We start from the raw sequence: 7,960 nt of genomic DNA, 5'->3' as shown, positions 1-7,960 counted from the left end.
TACAGTAACACAATCAGGACCACCTTAAAACAGGAAGTATTTATAAAAATGCATTCATCAGTTAATATATTTATAAAAAAAAAAGCAGATTTAAATAAACTGATGATTGCATTTCTAGAAAAATAGGATGGTAGCTATTTGTCAAGAGTATGGGACTTTTAAGGCAGTACATATAGAATAATGTATATGTATAAAAATTTTTTTAATAATACCATCTAAGTTAAAAACAATATTTATACATTACATGTTGGAAGAGACAACTCCATATACAATGATTACAATTCGAATAGTCAGTAAAAACGTATATGTGACATTGGTAAGTATGAACTAACACAATATCACAGAAAAAAAGTACTCATGCACATTCCGACACGTTTCACATAATTAATCCGCTTCTTCAGGGAATAATTAAGTACAATGCAAGTGAGTACAGTATACATCAAGTTGTAATGGTGCCACTTAAACCTGACCAGAGAGCAGCACAAAAAAATTAAGGGTTATCACAACTGGATGGACCGCAATCAGGCTTAAGCAAAGAGTATCAAAAATGACAAATAAGTATGCAAAAAGTTAGAAAAGATGTTTGGTTATTTCTTTCAGGGACCACTAAAGGTACAATCCCAGCCAAAACAATGTGGGTCACATAGTAGACAGTTTGCAAACTAAGGTGAAGAAAGATCAATAGCTCCTTGACAATTAGCTCCCTGAGTGGCTGGGGGCTAATGAGGATTGCATTTGTTTAAAATAATATCAATATGCTTATACTAATATGGTATTATAAGGATTGGATATACAGGTTTACATGAATTAATTCTTTATCAAACCAACATGATTGGCTGACTGTGAAAACTATTCTCAATAAACCCACAATAAACAGCTGACATCTGTGCATATCATTACTTTTTCAAATTTTTTGTGCAATGTTTGTATATACAGAAAATTCCAAAACAAATATGTTCCGTATGAGTGGTAGAAAGAAACATTTTAGGCATGCAATAACATAACAGAAGAATTTTTGGTATGTGACAAAAAAATCAACCAATTTAAATGATCACAAAACATACTTGGATGTGCTGTTAACATTAGCACGGGTTACAAAACACTTATTGTTTACATAAATGTGATATACAATTACAGGCCATATATATAAACAAGCTGATGTTGGCTTACTCTCCTCATAAGTCTATTCTGATATATCAGATTGCTGTATGTCTGAGGTCCGCCAGGTCAAATAAACTGTTTACGGGAAGGCCAGAAATACACTATTCTACTGGTATGTGTGGTTTAAAAGCCATTCAAAATCTAACTAGAAACTAAATAAGAATAATTGTTTACAGTAAACATAAAACTTCGAGTCACAAATGTGTGATGACATGTTTGTTCTCATGAGGACCCTTGGCTGGATATAATCTAAAACAAGTAGATGAGGGTGCATATAGTTTAGAGAACAATTCAACCCCAAACTCTTTTTTTAAGTTCATTGTCAGGTTTTATATGTGGGATAGCATATGGATGATTTAAGGCTTGTATATACTGTCTTGTTGTGCAGATTTTCCCAGATTTCAAGTTTGTTCCTATAGAATGCGGGGAAATATCTTCCCAAAGAGGGCTCAGACAGCAATAAAAAGTTTGGAAGTAGAAGATGTCATGAGAGTACCACACCAATGGTTGAAGTGTCCAAGAAGATCTTTATTTGCTTTACAATGGTTTAACATAGGGTGAAAGAGCCAACCCTACATAAGAGTTTAAAAGCAACTTAAACTGGACCCGCAAGCCATGATATGGTATTAATCTGTAACAAGTATAATTTGGATGAACCTCTGCAATTTTGAGGTCCTCCTTTAACCTTTTTTTCAGAGTCTCGCTTTCCAAAACACCTTGCTGTTAATCCCTGATGAAGGTAGAGTGTCTTGGACACCAAAATGAGTTGGCTGCTTTGTCTTGTGTTAATCTATAGTTAAGAAAATAGAAATTGTCTTTGATTGTTGTGCACCTATAACATCTTTTAATTCAAAATACTATGCAGATAGGCTTTTAGAGATGCCAAAATACAGCCAGAAAGCTAGACAAAAAGATCTGATTTTAGCAATATTGGACTCAAACAGAAATATTTAGGAATGCCTTGCACATAGAACATCAACAAGGAAGAAAACAAGACAGATGATCTAATCTTATTCACTCTGATGTGCTTTTAGTATATTTTAGTAATTGGTGCATTTGTTTTTTTATTGCTGGCATTACTAAAATCATCAAACCCTTCAATAAATTGGGGAATTCATCCATCCTTGAACTTCAGCAAACTGAGCAATTGAAAATTACTTAAATATGAATGATCGTATAAGTGAAAGGAGGCTTTACATTCCACTTAAATGATCATTCATATTTAAGTGAAAGTGTAATATTAGGATTAGGTTTTAAATAAGTACAAATAAGTACAATATGTTAGTAAAGTTTTCTTTAAAAAAGCTCTAAATTTTTTATATTTACTCTGAGATCTCTTTTGTTTTTAGGGTTTTATAATGGCAGCTGATTTTATTTCATTTGGTGTTCTTTGTAGTTGTTTGTGTATATTTAATTTAGTTAACCCAAAATTTTAGACTTTGTTTTCACAGTCTGGTTTCTTGTGTGTAAAAAAGTAAAATAATGAGGACAATGAGTTATTGTTCACGTATGCCTATTATGTACCTTATGTAACATCTGGCAGTGTACCTTAATACTGGATCCCAGAAGATGTTTACCATGCCAGCCAAGCGACAAAATAAACATGTGTTTGACTAAAACTGTGTTAGGTGAACTTCAAATAGAGTTTGCCAAGCTTAGAAAAAAATCCAACCTCTGCAAATCACCCATTACTAAAAATGAAGGACAGGTCCAGGATACTTCCTCCTAAATTGTAGCTCCTTTTAGCAGTCTCCTCCTGTGTCATCGTTTGTATCTGTCTATCATTTGTAACCCCTATTTAATGTACAGCGCTGTGTAATATGTTGGCATTATATAAATACAGTATAGTAATAATAATACTAATAGAATAAAACTCAGAGGACCATTGCTCCCTTAAAACCAGCACAAACTATCTTAATTTCACCTTACTCACTGACTACTTTAATATTAAGTCAAATTAGTGAAAAATCTCCAGAATTTCTCCAAAATTTTAGAAAACTGGATATTTCTAACCTTGTTCATCCCTCATTGACACCAATAAAATGATATATTTAGCTTCCACGCATTTATCCACTGCACCAGAGTCAGAGTATCCATGTGGTCTGTGTAGGTTTCAGCTAAGTTGATTGTTATACAAGCTGTGCAGAGTTTTGTTGCACCAATGTGACATGTGCACATACTTTATAATTTGCCTCTAAGTCATTAAGTGATTAGCTATCTGTTAGCAAATGTTTTCAATCCTGGACCAGATCCATTCCAGGTTTTTTGGTTCACCCAGCTTCACTCATGAAAGTGTATCCTCCTCAGTCTTGGAGAGCTTTATTAAATCAGGCTCAGTGGGTAAGGTGTACTATGTAGCCCTGCACTTATTCCCCAGGGTGAGGGTTGGAAATCTGAGGGCCCCATATTAGGTAGCTTTTTGGTACACCTAGCTGTGGGTAATAGGCTTACAGGACCATGAAATTCAACAAGAACTTGCCTTTAAAGATGTCCATGGGCTGCATGGAAGAGTAGGTGTGTATTTTATATGTGTATTACCTTATTTTTTCATATTTTTGTTGATTTTTAGGAGTTGAATTCTGCTTTAAATAGTAGAACGTCAACAAGCCTTCTATCCCTTTACTTCTTACCCACATTTCTGTAAAGCAAAAACTGTAGTTGTATTTAAACAATGTGATACACTAAGCTTCACATTGGGGACAGGTTCAGGTTCTAGTGATCCTGCGCAGCTCCTCCCCAGCCGTTTGGTCACTTCCACTGCAGTGCTAATTCCTGGAGAACCGGCGTATTTGACAGTTGGCAGTAGTAAACAGTACCAATACCACTTACACCCTTACTTATTTTCTATGGGGCCACCCCTAAGAGTAGCTACATGGGGCATCTCCCCAGAGGTATCAATTCCCTGGTGTAAGGAAGTGATAACTGGACCACCACTCCATACCCAATGTTAACATAGCATTGTAAACAACAAGGTTGGCTTACTGCAAGCAATCATTTCACAGAATTTTCTGCAAAAACCTAAGATGTGTCATAAAAGTACAACATAATAAAAATAAGAATTTTTTTCATTAATAATGAAGAACAAAGTTACAAAATGTGTCACCCTGGTGGTATGTTGTCACTTAAGTCATTAACAGCATCATAGGTTTAAAGCTTTTATTTTATTGGATTTTAGTCATCAGTTTTTGTAATGTTACTTGAAGGATTTTATGTAAATTTTCACAATAAAGATTAAATAGTATATGAACTACAGGCCGATCTGTGCAAAAGATATGTTGGCAGTGTAAGAATTTGGATCTAACTTGGTATTGGCCTCTTGCAGTCTACTATGGCTTCTACACCAAACTGCATGGTATAAAAGCTTGGAATGCGTCATAAGTGTCACAAGACAGTACCTACAATAATGTGAACCTGTTACTTTGTCCAGTATGGTGAAAAGGTCATTGCCAATAAAAATACTCGGTGAAAAGTTAGCAATTAAAGGTGTAGTCCTTTGATTTATGGCAATAGGACATAATCAGCAAGTCAAAGATGTGATAGAATGAGTGTGGAACACAGAACGACAGATCTGCAGACACTTAGCTGCTGCGGCTGAGCTTTGGCTGGTGCCTCGGTCCTAATGAGCAACAGCTGCCTTGCTTTGCTAAGCTAATAAAAGGCCTGAAAACAAGAACAGTGGAGAATTCTGCCTGGAAGGTAATGTGCCATAATGGAAAATTAAAACATCTATAAGAACCACTCTGACAAAATAACTTTGAAAAGTCTAAATAATGCACAAATTTATAATAAGAACGATTAAGAATAAAAGATTAAAACCAAACAAAAAAACAAATGATTGCAAATGTTTCAGTGACTCCATGTGTGAGTTAAATCTTTGTTTCAATATGTAATTTGTATATGTACATGGGAAAGACCAATGTACCTAAAACACACAGGCAATGTTTGCAATGCTGCACAATGTTCGGGCTTTACTGCTGCCAATTGCAATGCAATGTGGGTTGCCAGTAGTTTTATACTTATAAATAAAACTCACTTGACACCTTATTGCCACCTTATGGCAACAGTTTTAGTGAATACATTTTTTTTTTCACTTACACAACAATGAAAGAGTACATTTCAAGTTCATACAATAAACAGATAAACATATAAACAGCCTTGCCAGTGGCTCCCAGGATAAGTATATATATAAATATCTGTGTCAGCCACTGATCACACTCCTATAAACCATATACCTTTATACTTGTCACTCAACCCCAATCACTTACATTAGGTCAATGATCCCCAAACACCAGCTGTAACCATTGTCCATTACTCAAGCAGTTCCGAATAATCAGATATTCAACATGCTGTATTTTGTTTGCCTCTGTTTTATTTTGCTGATCTTAAAAAAATACAGTTAAGATAAGAATTTGTGCTTCAGATGATACAAACCAAAACTTTTTTACTGTTTGATGGCCCTGGTAAAGGCTTCGAATTCTTGTCTGGTTATTTTGTGATTGGAGGTCCTGACCACCATAGGTGAGTAATCCATGTTGCAATAGTAATGTGTGAAACCCAAAATTTTAACAGAGCTATCCAGGACACTTATTATAAAAATGAAACTATTCGATTCCTCAAGTGTTGTTAATGTGGTCAGAAGGTATCTGCTCTTGATGTGATAGCTAACAATAGCTTGTATTAATCACAGATTTGTCCCTGGTAATTTTTCTCTCTGAAAATGCCTAGTTACTAGTTATCCATAAATTCTTCTTATTTATGATTAGTTCTCAGAGCTCTAATGATAAAATTTATTTTTAAAAAAACTTTTTTTTTTGCTCTTTTTATTACATATATATATAATAATATAAATATATAATATAGCATGATTTATACTTTATTTTACAGCTTTAAAGTTTGCTAGCAAAAGTGTACTTCAGGCACAGGAAAGAAGGGACGGGATGGGATGTATTCCAGTGTTTGCCTAGTTGGAAAGGGCAGAGGGGACAATGGGCCTGATTTATTAAAGCTCCTGAAGGATGGAGAGTATACACTTTTATCAGTGAAGCTGGGTGATCCAGCAAACCTGGAATAGATCTGGTTAAGGATTCAAAACATTTGTTAACAAATAGCCAATTACTTTTAAGAAATCCATTCCAGGTTTCCTGGATCACCCAGCTTCACTGATGAAAATGTATCTTCTCAAGCCTTGGAGAGCTTTAATAAATCAGCCCCATTGTCGGTATACAAACTATACAGTAACGTTTACATCACCAGTCCTGTCCAACTGAAGGCTCACTGTCACATGATGAGATTTATAGAGCATCTTTCTACCCCATTTTAATGTGTTGATAAATGTATTTATACATATGAACATATTGGATCTATCACTTACAGTATATCAATCCCGAATATAGAAAACTAAAAATCTGTAATATTTATATGTACAGGTACTATTATTAGGGATAAGCGAGCAAATTTTTTAAATTCGGTCTTGCGGCGAATCGGGCTGTTCTTGCTTACCAAACATGTAGGCAAGAACGGCCTTTGTAAATTCGGCCGGCGGGACTGAATTTTTGGGACCTGCAAGACCAATCACGGGAACGGAGCTGATTGCTCTTGCAGCCCATTATTAGTTGTATGTGTTCTTGGATAGAGTTTCTTTATCCAAGAAAACAGGAGTCCTGTGTTCCTGGATAGAGAAACTCTATCCAAGAACACATACTACAGGGCGACAAAACCAATCAGGGGAGCGGAGCAGCTCTGCTCCTCTGATGGCTAGTGCAGTCTGAGAGGAGTATCGCAGCTGCATTTATGAATGGAGCCATGAGAATCCTCCTCTCAGTGAGAGATCCCTGGGCACTACAGGTTTGAATGAGGGCTTGACCTCATTCTGACCTGTAGTGCCCGGGGATTGCTCACTGACAGGAGGATTATCGAAGCTGTATTTAATAATTCAGCCATGATAACCCTCCTATAGTGATTTCCGTTGGTTTCGCAAGATTTTGCTGAAATTTCGCAGAACCATCGGAAATTCCAAGAAATTTTTGCGAGATGCTGGAGGCATTCTCGCTCATCCCTACCTGTTATATTATCTACATATTCTTAATACTTTTAGAATCTGCACAAATCACTGTGTAGTCTGACAGCTCCTTTTTCTTCTTTAACACAAAGTTATTTGTAGGAATGGTTTTAGGATAGCCCAAATTGGGCAAATGTCCAGGGTCCCCACCTCCTCCAAAAGCGCAATTGACAGAATGGCAGGATCTGTAGGAAGCTAGAATGCTGTACAATTAGGTCCCCAGAACTCATTTTGTGTAAACCATTTCCTGATTTATGGCATAATAGAAAAAAAGGGAAAAAAAGCTTCTTATTCCCCAAATTATGATGCCACAGAATGTATATTGCCCCATCTTAATTTTAACAACGTATCATATGTAAACGAGTTCCTGAACTACCCAAAAACAAGGAGTTATGTGGTGTTAAAATATCATATGTTTATTTGATAATTATTTAAAAGAAGCAATGGTACATACCAATACCAACAAAAATAGGCCAAGGTTAATTGTTTCCAGCAATATTTTGTTATTTTGATAGATTCCAACACGTTTCTCAGGAGACCCGGTTCTTCAAGGAAAATACCAAATATAAAACAGCAATTACATAACAATCAAGAACAAGCAGTGGGTACAGCCAGGGTAACCATAGCACAGCAGAACATCAGTAATATTTTTTGATAGGTTTGACTTACATTACAAACATGAGGATGCAGTATATATTATAATATCATATTATATATATATTTCACTTGCAAATCATTTTT

General features: G+C 35.5%; 1 long non-coding RNA gene across 1 annotated transcript; it reads right to left on the bottom strand.

Moving 5' to 3' along the window:
- Positions 1-1,452: 1,452 nt before the first annotated feature.
- On the bottom strand, positions 1,453-7,714 carry LOC140344622 (uncharacterized). Its single transcript, XR_011923619.1, has 3 exons — positions 7,674-7,714; positions 5,427-5,542; positions 1,453-1,951 (listed from the first exon to the last, which is right to left on the bottom strand). It is a non-coding gene; the product is annotated as an uncharacterized lncRNA (long non-coding RNA).
- Positions 7,715-7,960: the final 246 nt, after the last annotated feature.

The sequence above is a fragment of the Pyxicephalus adspersus genome, chromosome 1 (assembly GCF_032062135.1).
Source record: "Pyxicephalus adspersus chromosome 1, UCB_Pads_2.0, whole genome shotgun sequence".
In the NCBI taxonomy this organism is placed as follows: Eukaryota; Metazoa; Chordata; class Amphibia; order Anura; family Pyxicephalidae; genus Pyxicephalus; species Pyxicephalus adspersus.
This window is presented reverse-complemented; position numbering and strand designations above follow the sequence as displayed.